At 38.8% G+C, this 19,372-nt stretch overlaps 1 protein-coding gene across 4 annotated transcripts in view; it reads right to left on the bottom strand.

Annotated features, from left to right (window-relative positions):
- Positions 1 to 19,372, bottom strand: part of PCDH15 (protocadherin related 15) — a 1,468,744-nt gene that overhangs the window by 1,263,976 nt on the left and 185,396 nt on the right. For all 4 annotated transcript variants that reach the window (XM_075935032.2, XM_075935036.2, XM_075935034.2 and 1 more), the window contains one exon: positions 13,215 to 13,451. The gene's annotated coding sequence lies outside the window, so the exon portion shown is untranslated. The remainder of the gene's footprint in view (positions 1 to 13,214; positions 13,452 to 19,372) is intronic.

The following is a 19,372-nucleotide window of genomic DNA, read 5'->3' as shown; positions in this document are numbered from 1 at the left end:
ACTTCATTTTTTTCCCCTGGCTTTTACAAGGCAGATAATAAAATGTGCTTTGTACATGGTTCATTTGCCATTGCTAAGTTTATACTATGCTGTCTCATAATACACCTGCTTTCTTGGATTAAAGAACTCTGGGAGACAAAATGCAACACGACAGATAAGGAGCATATCGTTCATAATTTTCTATGCAATAGTGCTAAGAGCATTTCAAAAATTGGGAGATGATATTGATACAAATACTGTGGGCCCTTTGTTCAAGTGGGCAAACAATAGTTAATCCTTTACTTCTCTTGGGCTTTTGGAATAAAATATATTATTTGTAACATATAATAGCTTAATAAACCATCTATCACACCATGAAGGCATGAAATTTAGGCAAAAGACTGTGTTCAAGCTACTGTGGGGCAGATGTTTACGTTTTCAACTATTATTTATTTACATTTGAGTAATTATGCCATTTTTCCAGATTAACTGCATGTTTCATTCTCCTCTTAATACAAGCTTCCTTTTGTGGGGGACCTTTAGTACTTGCAAGTGGAGAAATATTCCTTCTTAAAGGTGCCTAGGGTAGTGTTTAGTTTTGCCAAAATTATGGTGGGGTTATCAGACCTCTTTTCTTAATGTTAAAATGAGCCCCTAGATACAGAACCTGTCCCTTCTTGCCGCTGAAGCCACTTACGAAAAGGGTTACAATAACAAAACTAGGATCAGCAAATTGCATCTTCTATGTTACTGGGTGGAGTTTTGGCATCCTGGAATGGAGAGGCATCCAAGAGGGCATGATTTTCATGTTTGGTGGTATAGAAAACAGCTTTCCCTGAAACTTGTCCATCAGCAGGAGCAAGTGGCTATCATGGGACTTTAGTTTTGTTCAGCTGACTTTGTAGTTTAAAAGAGCAACAGATTAAGCTAGAAGAACCTCACATAATTATATTCAACTTTTGAAAGTGTGATAGTGGGAAAAGCAGGCTGAGATAATGACACCATTATCAGCCATCCATTTGTTAGCTTCTCATGAGAAGATTTACAGCTTTCTGTCATGCTGTCTCTTAAATATGGAACAATCTCCATGTGTAAAGCCTCTATATTCTGCTCCTCCACATTTCTACATAAAAAACCACTCTACTGTGATACCTTTTGTAAATCAGTTAAACATTGGCTGTTGTGCTACCAAGGGGGCCAACAGAATTGCTGGACCCCTTGGCAAGTAAAAGGGTAAACAGCTCCATGCTCCCAGAAGGAGTATTTCACTCCTCTCTCAAGTGTTATTTTCTTTTCCCCACCTCATTTCTCCTGTTTCCTCTCTCTTTTCCCCCTTTTTATTTAGTAAGCCTGGCTTAAGTGGCCCATGCTGCTATTTTGCAGCACTGCTATGCCCATCTGACCACTGAGGCAGTTAAAAGCAATGCCCTAAAGAGCCCTATGTTATTACAAGCTTGTCAGTCTGTGAGTGGCTGATGAGATATGCTGTGCTTTTGTTTTTCTGTCAGGTGTAGTTGCACTTAGGAGTCAGTGCCAGACACAGAATTGTGTTTTCTATTTTTGCTGCTCTTTTCTTTCCCCGTTTTTGTGTGCTCATCCTGTTCTTCCTTTAAGGAAACAGGATTGGACTTTAACAGAAACCACAAAGCAGCTTCAGACCATCTCGGCTTACTTCTCTTTTCCCCAAAAAGGATAGCTCATGCCATCTAAAAGATTGCCGAACATGCATTTCTCCCCTTATTAAAATGTTCTACAGCTAAAGGGAAAGGGAATAAAAGATATTATTAAAATGAAAGACTTACTTCATACTTTACACTTAAAATGCTCTATTTTGATTTCTTTTTCCATATCATTAATGAAAGATGCATTTTTTCCACAGAATTCTATACTTAAAACTCCGAGTAAAGTTTACATAGCACATGTAAAGTGACAGAGTCGCGCTGACAGTTTTCGCTCTAGAGGTGCATTAATTCCATTAACACAAAAGATCCCCTATATTACTAAAATATTTTGAAGCAATCAGCATTTCTGATTGAACAAGGATTTCACTATTACTTCGTATAATTATAATCACCAATATAGTTAATACCTATTAGTTCTGGTCAGATTGTTATTATGCAAATTATTTTAACTATATTTTAAATTGTAAATGTGATTTTTACAATTTGTTACTAATACTTTGCACCTGCAGTCTATAATACTTATATTCACATTGTGGTTGTCCAAGGGCTTGTTTACATATTGTAGCAAAGTTCCCCTTGGGTGTGTGGCTATAATGCATACTAACTTACTGCATTCTAACTTCTAAAGTAGGACTACATTAACTCAAAGAAGGTATCTTTCAGAGTACACAAGTAGGGTCAGAATGAGGCAATCGGAGCGCTCTACAAATCACACCCCTTTAGTGCACTCTCTACAAATCACACCCCATTAGTGCACTACACTAGCCCTAAGATATTTGCCCTTGAATATGTAAGCCCTGAGATTTGTAAAGTAATAGGTAGCTGAATTTCTTAACTTATAAATGCTTCTTATCTGTTTGAAGATGTGCAGGTGAAAGAGAATCTTATTAATCATGCTGCTACCTCATTTTCCAAAGAATAATTTGCTTAAAGTCCCCATTGCATTACACTTTTTACTTCAAAAAATGCAAAATAAAGTACTTAGGATGAAAAAATTGCATGAACTCATTTAGATTTTTAAGAGTTTTTTTGGCTATGGCAGAAAATTGTTCAGTAATTCAATTCAAGTTGAACAGAAATTGATTTGCATTTTAAAAATAAATAGCCCAACATTATGCTAATATAGGTACATTAATTTTCATGCAGTCTTCTGAAAATGTATTTGGTAGACTTTTCCTGAACATTTTGATATAACTTATTGCAAGTGGTATTTTACAAGGGATTTACCAACCGTTCTGGGGAACATACAAAATGAACTTCTTGTGATGAAGTGGAACTTTTCAGTAATGCTTTTAATCAATTTTACGTGCACCTCAGTTTCCCTCAAAACTTCAGTGGGGGCAAAAAGAGATAACTGTGCTCCTTGAAAGACACAGGAAATACACATGTCTATGTCTCTATGCTGTCTTGGTGCAATGAGAGAGTAATTGAAGAACTAGTTGAAACTGGCCCAAACAAACAGAGACAATAGAAATTCCAAGTGACTAACCAAAACCTCTTAGGGGAAAGCTGAGCAGAGTCTGGCAGAGATGTTTTAAACACCACATGGTCTTGTATGAAGAACAAAGGCCTGTGAGGCTCTGGAAGAAGGGGATGTTCTCTATTTGAGCTGATTAAGGAAGAGTAACAGACAGACAGACAGACTGAAAATGCAGTTCACTACAGTTTGACTTGTTCTGGATTCAACAGAATGGACTATTCTTTAGCCTGTATTTCTCTAGGCTCACTTCCTCTCTGCAGGGTTGACAGTCACCACAGACCCAGGGGCAAGGTGCGGGGCGAGGCTTTTGGGCAGACTGGGTGGGGCCGAAGGCAGTCAGCACTTAGCGCTTCCTAGACCAGGGCACATTCCCCCAGCCCTCAAAGTCATGAAGACCAGCCTCCTGCTGCTCCATTGGCAATTCAAAGGTGCTTACAGTGGTGGAGGCTGGGAGCTCTAGGTCCCTTTGAATCTCTGGGCCCCAGGGAAATTGGTCCCTTTGTCCCCCCTGTTGACAGGCCTGCTTCCAATACTGTGTTCCCGTTAAACACTAAATATTACTCAGTTTTAAGAGCACAGCTTGGGTGTCACAATAAATATTTTAATTCCTGGTAAAGACTTACTCTTCAGAGACCATTCTCAGGTGGTTTCACTGGGCAGAGATCATGGTATGAAACAGGAGTTCTGAAGCCCAGTACCTCAGCCTAATATATGGTAAGACTATGTGGTCTATGTGGAGCAAGAACTCTGTGAGATGCAGTACACTAAAGGGGTTCCCTCCAAGGGACTGTTTAGAAGCTAAGGAATCCTGCCGATCCATGACCTCTCCTCAAGCTCTTAGCAGAGCTATAGTATGTACACATACAAGTCACAAAAGCGCTGTGTCCTGCCTTCTGAAAATTAAAAAAAAACACTCTGTTCAATTACTGTTGTTGAGGTTTCTTATGCAGTTGCCCATTTAGGTTCTTTTAGAAAGTTACAAAGACTTTAGGTGATATATACCGTATTTTCCGGCATATAAGACGACTTTTGATGTTAAAAAACATCCCCCAAAAATCGGGGGTCGTCTTATACGCCGGGTATACAGCTTTGCGGCTTTGCAAAGCCTCGGGGGAAGCCGGTGGCGGGGCAGCCCAGGTGCGCCTGGGATGCCTCGCTGCTGGCTTCACCCGAGGCTTTGCAAAGCCGGGGAGGGGCTCCGGCGGCGGGGCAGCCCAGGTGCGCCGGGGCTGTCCCGCTGCCGGGGCGTCCTCAGAGGCTTTGCTCCCGGTGTCCCTGGTCTGCTGGAGACGGTCCCCAGCAGACCAGAGGCACCACGAGCAAAGCCGAAGTGGCGGCGGGGTGCCGCGCTTCTGAGGCTTTGCTCTGGCAAAGCCTCAGAGGCGTGGGACCCCCGCCGCCGCTGCGGCTTTGCTCCCGGTGCCTCTGGTCTGCTGGGGACCGTCTCCAGCAGACCAGGGACACCGGGAGCAAAGCCGGGGAGGAGGAGGGGCACTGGGTATAAGACGAAACCCTATCTTTTAACTAAAAAATTAGGGGGTCGTCTTATACGCCCAGTAGCCTTATACGCCGGAAAATATGGTAATTAAAATGTGCCTTTTAATTTTTAACCCTTAGAAGTACAGTGAGTATCAAGTCTCAATTACTCTTTTTGGTAAAGTGATAGAGAAATAAGAGTAGCTGCATACATAAAAAGAGGACAGCTACAGTCAATTGGTGAAACAAGGAGCTTCACTGGGGAATGCGAGGTTCAGTCAATAAAGTGTTACATTACTTGGTAAATGGTAGACTATTTAGTAGAATGACCATCAATCTTCCAAGTGAAGAACAAGCAGAGACTCAGTAGACGTGAGCACTTTTCTCCAAGAAAAGACTATTTTAACCACCTGCAGTCAAAGTATGATCTCAGAACACTGGGCAACACTTGATGCTGAGGTTATTCATGACTATCGTAGGTCATACTTGTATAGCAGGATTCACTTAGCTGTTGGAGTCAACCAAAGTTTTGAGAGATGCCCATTTCTCTATCAGACCTAATGAGACAATAAAGCTCTCATCTTGGGAGTCTGAATGAGATAAATGAAGTTGCTTCAACTGAAGGAGATTTTTTTCATTCTTTGTGAGATACTGGAAGACATGCATAACTGTTCAAAACCCTCAACTAGACCTGAGGTTGCCAGTGGGGTCCTTAAACTTTAGGGTTGAATAGCATGGGGATAAAACTCTTGGTCAGACACATGGCCAGGAGACCATAAGAAACTTTTATTGTGAAATCCAGGCTAATGAATGAAGTGAATGCTATCCTGCTCCTAGCTCCTCAGCCACAAAGGCCCATAATCATCTGGTTCATAGAATCATAGAGCTGGAAGAGACCTCAGGAGGTCATTAAGTCTAGACCCCTGCCCAAGGCAAGACAAATCCCAACTAAATCAACGCAGGAAGGGCTTTGTCAAGCCGAGACTTAAATAACTCATGTTGACTCATGTTATTCCACTTTCAGCATATGTGCGGTAAAAATTATGGGCCCATTCCTGACCCATACTATTCTGTTTTCAGGCCTTTCCCAATTAGAAGCCCATTTCTACTACACAGGAATACACCAGAACAAAACCTTCAAAGCTCCTCACTTCCTGCTCATGGTGCCTGCTAATTTTGGTACTGTGCCAATTTAAGGTATGTCTAGACTTATTTTCACTTTTGAAAGAAATATGCGAATTTGGAAGTAATTTGCATATCTTCTTCCAATCACCTTTTAGAAAGTTTTTTTCAAAAAAGCAAGCAGTTTAGATGCAGATCTTTTGAAAAAAACCCTTTTTTTCCCAAAGAACCTGTAAACCTCAATTTTTGTGGAAGAAGATTCTTTTGAAAAAAAGGATTTTTTTCAAAAGAACCCGATCTAAACTGCTTGCTTTTTCAAAAAAAAAACTCTTTTGAAAAAGCGATTGGAAGACGATATGCAAATTACCGCTGAATTTGCATATCTTCCTTTGAAAGTGAAAGTAAGTCTAGATGTACCATTACAAAAAGAATATGTATAGACTTAGTGAAGTTGGAGGAGAATACAGCACACATTACCAAAATTACATTGCAACGGTTGGTTATACAATAAGATCTAAAGCAGTAATATAAATAGCAAAAAGTACTTCCAAGTTAGAGGGAATTTTCTGTGATCTGAGATCAGGGATCAATTTTACAAACAGACTGTACAAAAAGAAATATTAGCTCAAGAAAAGAACATCAGGATCACTGCCTATTGTTATTAAATTGATATTGTGGTACAATGGTTCAATTACTTCTAGAAAAGATTGTTTACTACTTTGAATGCTTAGGGAGTAACAAGTTTGTTTAACACATTTCACACCTGAATCCACAAACTTGGAATGTAAAATATTGATTTTTATCATTAAACTTAATTGACAGTTACATAAAAAACTGAATGGATTGCACTGCCACCTTCCTCGAAGAGATCCCTGTAATATACCCTCGACATAATCCAGAATAATGAATAGCTGAGTCATCACTGTCCTCCAATTTGGAATGCCCTTTACTATGTCAGCGGCTGAATCAGGACGCCTGAGGCAGAGCAGCTGGGGTGCTGCTGGGTTGCTCCAGTAACACCGAGGAGCTGCGCTACTGGAGCAACCCAGCTGCTCCGCCCCAGGCGTCCCCAAGTCAGCCGCTGCTGAAACTGACCAACTGCTGACTACAGGAAGCCCGAGGCAGAGTTGCTCTGCCCCAGGCTTCCTGGAATCAGCCGCTGATCAGTTTCAGCAGCAGCTGACTTGGGGACGCCTGGATTTCTTAAGTTGAATCTGTATGTAAGTCAGAACTGGCGTCCAGATTCAGCCGCGGTTGAAACTGATCAGTTTCAGCAGCGGCTGACGCCAGTTCCGACTTACATACAGATTCAACTTAAGAACAAATCTACAGTCCTTATCTTGTACGTAACCTGGGGACTGCCTGTACACAGTAATCCTAGTGGAGGCCACATGTTGTAATAATTTCTCTGCAGTACTCTGTAAGCTAGAAATGATCCCTGCCAACACCAAAGTAAAAAATCAATTTTTCAGCTAGCTTCACTACATGTACCACCTATGTCACCAGAATTAGTAAAACCATCTCTATTTACTATTGCATACTGTGTTTTACTCCTAAAAAGAGATAACTGAATAATGATAACTCTGCAAAGTAGTTTGGTGGTTAAGGTATATAGGGACCTAACAGTTAATTTAACTGCTATTAAACTACCTGTCAGATAGTGTCTTCAGGATTCTTATTTCAAATGTCACTACATATTTTATTTCCAGACGATTTTTTAATTAAGTAATTTTATGGAAAAATCTAATTTCTAACTTAGAAAACTTTCAGTTTTAGGTCCTGCATAATAAGAAATTGCTTCTTGAGAAATGAAGAACCATTCATTGGCAAACCAGGTATAGAAGATGCCATTAAAGTCAGATTTTACCTACACTTAACATTCTGCTAGCATTTGATAAACCACAGTAATTTCTCTGTGCTAAGTAGGACATGTACTCTTTTTTCAATAGCATAAGCAAGGAAATGATTCCTCCTCCCTATACCTTCTGCGCCAATACAAAAAATAAAAATTGCTTTAGATGATTTACATAAAGGCCTATAGGAGAGAGAACTGTCCATTTGTAATCTTCTTCATGCAACACAGCATTAAAAATCAATATTAAAATGATACAATTTAAATAAAATCAGTATATTGAATATTCCCTGCTGCCATTGATTACTTTACATAAGCAAGACACTGTCAAAACAACTCATCCATATGCAAACATATCTGATTAGTTCAAAGACCCATTTTTCACAGGGACACCAGAGCAATTCATCTTACGCTGTAAAGCTCAGGAAAATCCTTTGCTACTAAGAAATAAAGCTAGCAAGGAGGACTGTGTTTTCTGTGATCTAAGAAAAGTCTGACAGCTCCCATCTAGATCACAGGTGTTAATTTTAAGATGTCTGAAATAGAATATAGGCTCTAAAAGGATGAAAAATGAAGTTCCTATATTGCATATTACAATGTCCATTTGTCTAGTTATGCTTGACATTTTGTCTCTCATAGTGTAAATTCCCTAGAGGAAAGAGACTACATCTTATTCCCTCAAGAGGATAGACAACTGACTGGGGACTAAGGGGGGGAGAACCTGATGCAATGCCCAAATGAGTCATTTTACAAATAAACATCACTAGAAATAACTTATAATTATCACTGCTTCTCCTTAAAAAAAAGCACAAAACTCCAAAGCTGTTTATTTTTTGTCTTATTAACTCTTATTGTACTTCTCCAATTGCCCAGGGAATCTTTAAATACCATTTCACCATAATAGAAATATACCTGAGGAATTTATAAGAAATTTGAAAGCTGAATGCACATGCCGAAAGCTGTTAATCTTGCTACAGAGTGTATGTATTGATTATATCAGGGTTCTGTTGGACAAGGGTAGATATCATTACTAAGCAATAAGAATTTTTGATGAAGGCTGTAAATGCATTTCAAAGGGGTTGCCAGCTTAGGAGGTAGTGTGGGTAGGGTTGCCAGGTGTCCAGTTTTCTACCAGACAGTCCGTTTTTTGCGCCTTCTGTCCGGTAGAAAAATTCAGAAAATACTGGACATGTGCAATGTCAGGTATTTTCTGAATTTCCGGCTGGGTGCCGGACGGAAGCCTGGCGGGGGTGGGGGAGCGACTGGGAGGTGGGCCGCAATTGGCACTGGGAGCCCTGTGGTCGCGTACAAAAGCCAGGTGGGGTGGGGCGGAGGCCGGGACTCCCAGCAACTCCTCCCGCCCGGCTTCTGCACACAACCAGAGGCTCCCAGTGCCAATTGTGGCCCCGCCTCCCAGCTGGGAGCCTCTGGTTGCATGCAGAAGCCGAGCGGGGGGACTGGCTGGGAGTCCCAGCCAGTGCACCCGCCCCCACCTGTCTTCTACTAGCAACTAGAGGGAATGCCTCCTAGGGGCACGGACTGTTGGACTCCGGCTGCAGACAGTGGCTGCACGCCTCCCCCCGCCGGCTCTGCTTCCCACCCCCCTCTTCTTCCCGGCCAGCCCCACAGCCCCCGACCTCCCCCCTGCCAGCCCCGCCTCCCGCCCCCTTCCTCCCAGCCAGCCCCTCCCTCCTTCCAGCTGGTCCCTTTCCCTCTCTTCTCCCCCCCCTCATGATCAAGTGTGTCTGGTATTTTGGGAGGGGTCTACCTGGTAACCGTGAGAGAGAGAGAGAGAGAGAGACAGAGAGAGACAGAGAGAGACAGAGTGTGTGTGTGTGTAAATCTATAGCTATACCAGGATATAAACTGTGTGCCAGTAAAATGAAATAGCACAATCTGTATATTTACTAGCATTCAACTGCCTTTGTGCTTTAATGTAAGACTTACATTAGGAATACGTGAATGGTTTAGATAAAGAATCATTTAAAATAAGCAACATTTTTCAATGTTCAAATTGGCTCTATTGCAGTATCTTGGGGAGCAAAAAACCCTCTCTACCAGCCAGTGGAAAATATGATTCTGGTCAGGTAGGAAATGGCAGAAATGAGCATTTTCTTCCCTTGTGTGCATGTGAATTTCATTGCATAAGCTCTGATGCCCACTATTTTTGGATGGGAAATATAGTCAGGTTCATTTTGGAGCATGGCTGTTTAAATACTTGAATTCAGCTGGCCAACCACACAGAAAGGGTGAAAAATAATTAAAAACACAAACTATGGGAAAGCATTCCCCGAGTACTGAAAAGTACACCAGAAAAGCAGTTAGTACCATTTGGGCTATATGCAGGCAGAAACAAGATGAAGCTATGAGCTTAAACATTACAAAAATAATGTACTTAGACCTAAATCAGGCATCTCTGTCTCATTGTGCTATGAGCTGTACACAAAAGGAAAAAGATGGGCCACACTCCCAAAAGCTTACAATGTTGACTTGATATGAGACAACAAGATGAAACAATCAGAGGTTGAGTGAGAAAGAAAAGGTAGCAGTTAAACTATGTAACTAAAATAATAAGCAGCAATTGCAGCATGTCAAGTGCCCAGCTAATTGAAATTGGAGAGTGGCAGTGTTTACATCAAGATCCAGATCCAAACTTTTTCAGTTTAATACTGCTCATAGTTAGTGATCCAGTATACCTACATTATTATCAACAAACAGCAAACTAACCATATCACATGCAACAGTGTTCTTCATTTTAGGTAGAGGAATAATTATTGTTCATCACCATACACTACTTTCTATTATCACTGTATACTGTGCCAACTTATGCTTTACAATGTAAGTCATTTGGGAGTGGAATAATTTACTAACTTGGCACAGTTCTCCATCTCTGCGGCATCATTTGTACTTACATGGCTCTACAAATAAACAAATACTAACAATGACAATAAATCTATTCAAAAAGACCCTGATGGCACACCTGTCTCATAGCCTCAAAACTTTTATGACTGCCATTAAAAAGTCAATAAAAAGGTATAAAAACTAAACAAGGAGAAAAATTATTCTATTCATCCACATGTTCTAAACAAAGAGAAATGAATGGTTTATCCACATTTCAACCAGGTATACACCTACTGCTACATTGTGTGTTATCTTATATCTTTTTCTAGATATTAATATATTTCAAGGGGGGAAAGAGTAAAAACTAGATGTCTGTGATATCAAAGGGGGAACACAGTGAAAAGAATCAGGGCAGACATCACAGTATCATAGTTTCTATTTTTCCTCTACTTTCAGATCTGCAATTTATACAAGGCCTTATATAATAACCATAACCATAAAAGCCCCCAAACAATTCTCCTAATGCCTTTTTTATTCAGAATAGTTATGTCTTTAAAAAAGGAAACCATCCCAAATATATAAACAAAACAATCAGAATAAGTTACACTGCCAAACCCTGCAAACAGATTCCGAAAGATGGGAATCTGTACAATTTTAAGTGGACCTTGACACCAATTACCTCTCCCCAGCCTACAAAATTGCAGTTCTAGTTAGGTTGAGAAGACCAAAAAGTCATCCCAGAGAAAAGAAACAGAGACAAAAGTGGTTGATTCTTTTAGCCTGGGTCCATAGTCCAGTCCTTCTAATTTTCAGTCTTACCTATTAAACAGTATTATCTCATTAATACACAATAAGTCAACCTTACTTAACTTCTTTACCAGGCGGTGCTATACGTTAGAGAGAGAGAGTGACAGAGACAGAGACAGAGAGATTTGTTGCCTAAATAATACAGAGGGAGAAAGATCTGTTGCCTAAATAATACATATCAAGTTATTAGGCTTGTGGGCATCAACATCAACTTGCTAAATTTACATTTAAAGGTCTGTTTCATATTCAAGAGGCATTATGGTTCTACTGCCACTAACATCAAAGGTAGCTGTTTAGGGCAAATACAATGTGTTTCTGAGTTCTTGAATGGAAAGCAACAGAACAGTTGTAAAATCTGTAGAGTTCTCTCCTTGGCTGTGTCCTAGATTGAGGACAAGTAGTGAGTGACAAGGAATGCCAGACAACACTGAATATGGAAAGGGATTAATTTGACGACAGAGTCTGTCAACATTCATTTTGACAGCTGCCTGCAATAGCAAATTGCTAATCTCAGATACATTTATGATTCAGAAATATTACTCTTTGCCATATTAACATGCATTCACTGTGTTGAAACTGACATTCTCCTAGCATTACACCTAGTGAACATCTATACTATAGTGCTATTTTGGGATACTGGAAGTATCCTGAAATAGCTACTCCATGTCTTTTGAACCAGTCTGTTATTTTGAAATAGATTTTGAAATAATGGGCTCGCTATTCCGACATGTAGACAGCACCAAATCTCAAATTTCAAAATTAGATCAAAATAAGATACACAATTTGCATAGCTCAAATTGTATATTTTATGTTGACCTATGGGTACAGTGTACATGCACCCTTAGTTATATTACGTATGAGAATATTATGAGTAAAGGTTCAGAACAGACAATCCAGAATACCAGTGAGATACCTATCTTTTATTTTTTTTAAATATCTACCTTTCATATGACACAGAAAACTGCTCTATCAACTTCAGCTTAAGGTGTAACCTTTCGTAAACTAGCTTCTCCTCAAATGCTAAACACTTTGAAGACTGTAATTCCCATATGACATGGGAGAAAGGCATTAGGGAGGAAGAAGGGTACTTGTCCAGTGAGATAAAAAGTCCAGGTCACAACTCTTGGAAGGAGCCATTTTTGATCTGATCAACTCATTCACCAGCAGGCAGTGCCTTCTCTCACTGCCAGGTACCACTCCTCCATTGGTCAGAAGCCAGCAGTAAGGTATCGTTTCTGAAATACTTAAAATAACCAACATGACATTCTTTGGTACTTACTTTTATGTATCTGACCATTTTCTCTTCAAATTCCTCCTCTACCTTCCTAACTTCCAGGAAACATTTTACATTCTGTAGTTCCTACAACTCTCAATTAGCTTAGATTTTAAGGGCAGAAGGGATCATCATGAGCTATTCTGATGTTCTATATATTACAGGTCAAAGTACCGCACTTAGTACTCTCTGCCTTAATTCATAACTTTTGTTTTAACATATCTTTTAGCAAGATGGTCAGTCTTGATTTAAAGACAAGTGATGGGGGAATCCCTTGTTCTTAGGAAAGTTGCTTGTTCCTAGTCTGTTCTTTTGCCCTAGATTTGGCTTCCAACTAATAAATCTTGTTACATTTTATTAAAGAGCTGTCTAATATCAGAACAGTGGATTTCATTTGGGGGGATAGATTTCATTCAGGCTCTAGAACCTTTTGGTCCTCACATTCAAGGTGTTAATTTGTGAAAATCTTAGTTACCCTTTTATTGATGCCTATCTACTTGGAACTGCCCTAAGGTCATACTTGTCTTTCACTTATATATTTATTATTGACTCAATTCGCAGTAAATTAATATATATAATGTTAGACAATATTGTAGAATGTAGCAAAGATATACAACTCAAACAAAGTCACCAAAGAAAGGACCTTAAAGTTTTCCCCTTCTCTCTCTATAAGTGCAATGAACTGAAAAACAAATTTCTCACCTTTTAATTGCAGGTGGGGACAGTTTCCAATGAAGCTGAGTGCACTGTACTTCCTCTCTGTTTTTCTGACAAAAAATGTCTTTTGGCAATTCCTGGATCCCGGTGAGCTTGCTGATCCATTAATCACACATATGTCTGTGGATGCAGCTCACATCTTAACACTCCTTCTTCCCAGTACTTTTCCTATCACTTGGCAACACTGAGCCAAGAGATGAGCCAACCAATGAATGACAAACTCTGTGAAAAGAAGAGATGATTAAGCCATGGCTTAAAAAAACAAAATGGGGACCAAAATGGAATCTTAGCTGAATATGACAAATGCTCGATGCCAGAATAAAACATCAAATTCAAAACATAATGATTAGATGGAACACTTTGAGGCTGGTATTAAAGAAATAAAATTATCTGCAGTCAGGACCTCCAGTGAAACAACGTTTGAAGGGGTGAATTAGGGTTCAGAAAAGTCTGCATGAAATAAAAACTAGGAGGTCTGAAGTTGAACCAGCAAAATTACATGACAGGCAGTGCAGTTTTCAATGATACATTGTTCCAGTGAATGACTAGGAGAAATCTTTTGTCTGATGATCAAAATTATTTTTTTCCTTTTCTTTTCAAAATCTTGTATTTACATCCTGACCACTTGAGAGCCCTGCTCATAGTAAACTTATAAAAATGCATGCAATATTTATATAGATAGAGATATTTCATAGTTAACATTATATTTCACAAATCAAAAAGTATTTTAGTCACTATATCATGAAAGAAGAAATAACTATCCTAAATTCCTTTTGTAAACGCTAATCTGTATCATATAACTATCTCATGAAACATATTAGTAAGTAAGTAACACAAAAGGATAGCTCTTTGAAACCACATTTGGTCTAAGTAAAAATTTAATATTCAACTACTTTTTTTTTAAGTAGAGAAAAGGTTGTTACAATATAGAAATCACATTGATATTGGGGAAACTTCCACAGTAAATGGAAGCAGTATTTTGTTCATAATTGGGTTTTTAAAGGAACCCAATAGCACACTTTCAAAAAAATCCCGTTGAATCTGCTTTTTACAAAATATTCAAATTAAGTGAATTTTCATGACATTTTTATTTTGTGCAGCAATTTCTGATTTTTTTTTTGTCAAAAGAACAAAGGCATGACATCTGAAAAATTTAATTCAAATTCAACAATGCTAAGATTTGAATCTCTCATCATGGTGCCTCATGAGAGCTGTAATTCAGTTTCCTCATTCTCCTCTACAATATTATTTCCAAAGTATTTCATTATGTGATTTTTCTCTCTCCACCTACCCTTTTCATCAATGGTTTCTATGGGGAAATAGTTAATTTTCCAACTAGATCTATAGTGAACTCTTTCTCCATGCAGCTTTGGAAGCAAACTACTAAATGAAAATCAAATCCCACCTATTCAGGTTTTAATACAGTAGATAATTAAGTGCATTTTTAGTATGTGAGTTAATATAAATTTGTTGGAGTAAATTAATTACTGATATTTTCCAGAAATAAATGTGGGATATTTTAAAATGCATACATTCCCTAAAATATCTCAAATATATGAAATATGAATAATTATTTGTTATTTATGTTATGATAGTGAATAGGGAACTCAGTTGAAACCAAGAAACCAATATGATAGGCACTGTACACACCAAGTAAGAGAGAGTTCCTGCTTCAAAGACCATAGAATATGAATAGGTGGGTCAGACTGCCTTAGCAAATCCCATGTTGAATTATCCCATTAATCATCCCAAAACACACAGGCACCTCAGATGCATTTTCCCCAGTTACAGTTTCTTTTTAACCATGCTTCTTCAATGAAAATAGAAGTAATTATATTAGTGTTTTAGAAATAAACAAAGAATAGCCTGAAATTGGCTTGTATACCACTTCTAAGTTATTTCTGGATTGAGGCAATATTAAAAGTCAAGGCAATGTTATAATGCAGCTACACAATAAATCGATTTCATAGGCATGACAATGAACTAGTACACTTAGACACATGTATTCCAGTTGTTATACAGTTGTACTGTGCTGAAATACAGTTGCACCTTTTTAACTGAATTCTGAGGTATAGGAAATGGATGATATTTTGATAAAGGAATACGATGATTCTAGACAGCATAATAAATGCTTCACTTTCTAATGTGCATGGAACTAGAAAAGAGGGAAGGAGAGATCACTTGAATCTTGATCCTGCTCCCAATTTAGTTACAGAGACATAATGCAACTGTTTTTACTGTTGCAATTAAAAACCCAGAGAAGCAGGAGAGGAGATTGCCATGTTACAACAGGTTGCTAAATCTCTAAAATTAAAGTTATATTCACAGTTGCTCACTCAAATTTAATTCAGTTCCCTTGCACACAGATATGATGATACAATCTTTAGTTAGTTAATCACATTTTTTCCCATGAGACATCTTCCTTATTTGGTCCACAGGTTAAACAATACACAAGACCAGAGTAAAGGTTAAACAGAAAACCATACATCTGGCATTTCCTAACTTTTACGTGGTTGGTTTTTAACCTCAAAACACGCTTTTAATGTATTTTCTGGGTGTTGTACACACATCATTCAAGTGTATTAAATGCCGTACAGAATAAAAACATGGATTCTGTTCCTTATAAAGTATTCATCAGTGACAACCTCTCTGGCCTCAGAACCGTGAAAAAAGCTACATCAAAATGCACAGGAGGTTTTTGTCCAGGAAAATGACATTTAGACTTCTGCTTCTTAACATCTCTGGCAACCTTTCACAGCACACATGAGTTAACATTAATAAGAGATGTTAAGGTGAATAAGAACTTTTTACAAATATGTCAAAGGGAGAAGGAAATAATACTAGCGAGCAAGAAAGACCCATAAAATATGAGGAGAGTGCTAAAAACAGTGATGATACTAAAATGACTGTTCTATTGAACTGCTTCTTTAAACTGGCTTGCAACAAGAAAAACATAAAATGAGCATGAACAATTAGGAGTAGTGAAGACATTGCCATATCGCTGCTGATAAAGAAACTGTTAAGTATCCCCTTGGAATAAACTGAACATATGAAAAAATTATGAACGTCTTGAATTCACTTCATCCACATATGTGGGATTCCAGGTATTCACTTTCTCTATATAAGCACATAGAGCAGTGTTTTTCAAAGTGGTCTGTGAAACCACTCTGAGAAACGTGCTAACTGGCTGCTCCCATTTGTGTGTTTATCAGCTCCACAGCCACAAAGCCTCATGGCTCCCATTGGCTCTGGTTCGCCATTTGCAGACAAGGGGAGCCACAGGAAGCAGCACTCCAGCCCATGCCACTTCCCATGGCTTCCCTTAGCTGCAAATGGCAAACTGGAGCCAATGGGAGCTGGAAAGCTCTGTGGTTATGGAGCCAGTAAATAAACAAATGAGAAAGGCCAGTTAGCAGGTTTCTCAGAATGAATCTGCAGCCCACTTTGAGAAACACTGATTTAGAGATACACTTTTCATCTTACAGGTATTTGCTGCCTCTTCTTCCTTGTCAGAGTGAAGGAATGGGGAGGTAGGGAGAGGGAGCAGTACAAAAATATCTCTGTTTGGGAGTAGGGAACAAAAACATCTGCTCTTTCCATTACCCTGTCTGAACCCTAAGAATCCTTCTCTTCTCCTCCTACCTGAGTCTAATACCACTGACTATGCAGGGAAGCAGACTACAATGTCCTAGACAGCAGTGGCTGGAAGAAGCAGAAAACCATGATGAGCAAGATAGGTAAAGAAGGAGTCTTTGAAAAGAGCATATCTGATAAGGCCAAAGGTTCAGAAATCTCTAGAATTTATACCATATGCAAACTCTCAATCTACCTTTTTAATCAATATGTACTATCTCATTTAAGAAGAAACAATCATTTTCACACATACAGAATGGGAAGCGATTGTCTAGGAAGGAGTATTGCTGAAAGGATTAAGGTCATAGTGGGCACCACATTTCAAAAAAGATGTGGAGAAATTGGAGAAGGTACAGAGAAGAGCAACAAAAATGATTAAAAATCTAGAAAACATGATCTTTGAGGGAAGACTGAAAGAACTGGGCTTGTTTAGTTTAGAAAAGAGAAGACTGAGAGGGGAACATGATAGCAATTTTCAAGCATCTAAAAGGGTGTTTGTAAGGAGAGGGGAGAAAAATTGTTCTCCTTAGTCTGTGAGGATAGGACAAGAAGCAATGGGCTTAAATTGCTGCAAATTTGGGAATCAACCAAAACTATTTTCAATATTGTGTCAAATTCATTGACTAGTTTGTCCGAAAGATTTTTTTCCCCTCAAGTTAAATTCATGGAACTTGAGGATTAGGAGGAGCAGTCACTGCTACCATCCCAATTATGCCCAATAGCCCCACAGTTACAGAACTCACCTTGGGCACAGAAGACTTCACTCTACCTGCAGGATTACCTTCTTTCAGTCAGGTGGAATGGGACTTGAACACAGGTTTCCACATTTCTGGTGAATCTGTGTAGAAGATCAACATTCCCAATGGACTCTAATTAGAGTGAGACTTTTCTAAGTTTCTCAGATTTCTTTTTCCTTTCCAGGCCTCTTCAACTTCATGGGGGAGAATGCTGCCCACTTCTTATTTACAATGTCACCTGAAAGTGAGAACAGGTGTGTGCATAGCCCTTTTGTAGCCAGCATTGTAAGGTATTTATGTGACAGATATGCTAAACAGTCATATGCCCTTTCATGCTTCAGCCCCTTTTCCAGAGGACATGATTCCATGTTGATGACATCCATTAAAAATAATGCATTAATTCAATTTGTGACTGAACTCTTTGGGGGAGAATTGTATGTCTCCTGGTTGCTTTTACCTGCATTCTGTCATATATACAGAACCATGCTTATCTGTGGAGAGCCACTTTATATCTTTGGGTATATGCATCCATGGATGTGGATGTGGATATCTGCAGCTCATTTTTGCACACATAGATATGGATAGGTTTTTTTTTTAATCAAGAACTCTGCAAATTTCTGGGTATCGACTTTATATCCACAGAAGTGAATAAGGATATCTGTGGCTCAATTTTGCAGATATGGATGCAGATGCGAGTACACATTTTAAATTCACAAAGGACTCTGTTTTACCCACATTCCACCACAGATTTCATTTTTCAGCCATCTCAATTGATGACCCAGTACACATTTTTTATTTCAAGAACACTTTCACCGCAGACTTGACAAAATGCAAAGAAGGTACCAAGGTATAGCTGCAATGTGAAGAGAGCTGCAGTACTCAACCCAAGGTTTAAGAATCTGAGTGCCTTCCAAAATCTGAAAGAGACAAGGTGTGAAGCATGCATTCAAATGCCTTGAGCAATACTATAATGTAGAAGCTACAGAACCCAAAAGAAAGTCCACCAAAAAAGAAAGTCAATCTACTGCTGATGGTATCTGATTCACATGATAAACATGAACATGCATTGCTCTGCACTGTTCTGGATTGTTATCAAGCAGAACACATCATCAGCATGGACACATGTCCTCTAGAACAGTGATTGAAGCATGAAGAGCCATATGAATCTTTAGTGCTTCTGACATGTAAATATCTTGTGATACCAGCCATCACAGAGCCATGTGAATGCCTGTTCTCACCTGCAGGTGACGTATAAGCAAGAAGCAGGCAGCGTTATGTCCTACAAACCAATTTTTTTGTCTTGAATGACTGACTGAACAAGAAGGAGGACTGAATGAGCTTGTAGACTCTAAAGTTTTACTTGTTTTATTTTTGAAAGTGGGTTTTATTGCTGCATAATTCTACATTATGAGTTCAATTTTTGCAATTAAGAGATTGTACTATGGTACTTGTACTGGGGGAAATTTAAAAAAATGCTCTTTTGTTTTTACAGTGTAAATATTTATAATAAAATATAAAGTGAACACTGCATGTTTTGTATTATAATAAAAATCAATATATTTGAAAATTTAAAAAATATCCAAAATATTTAAATAAATGGTATTTTATTATTGTTTGACAGCAGGATTAATCATACAATTAAACACAATGTTATTTAATCACTTTACAGCCCTATATTTTTTTTTAGATTTTTTTGTTCTAATGGTGGTACACATCTGCACATGCCTCTCTGCAGGTAACACAACGTGTTACTCACATGGATGAACAAAGCAA

This window comes from Pelodiscus sinensis, chromosome 8, assembly GCF_052426305.1.
Source record: "Pelodiscus sinensis isolate ZL-2025 chromosome 8, ASM5242630v1, whole genome shotgun sequence".
Taxonomy (NCBI): domain Eukaryota; kingdom Metazoa; phylum Chordata; order Testudines; family Trionychidae; genus Pelodiscus; species Pelodiscus sinensis.
This window is presented reverse-complemented; position numbering and strand designations above follow the sequence as displayed.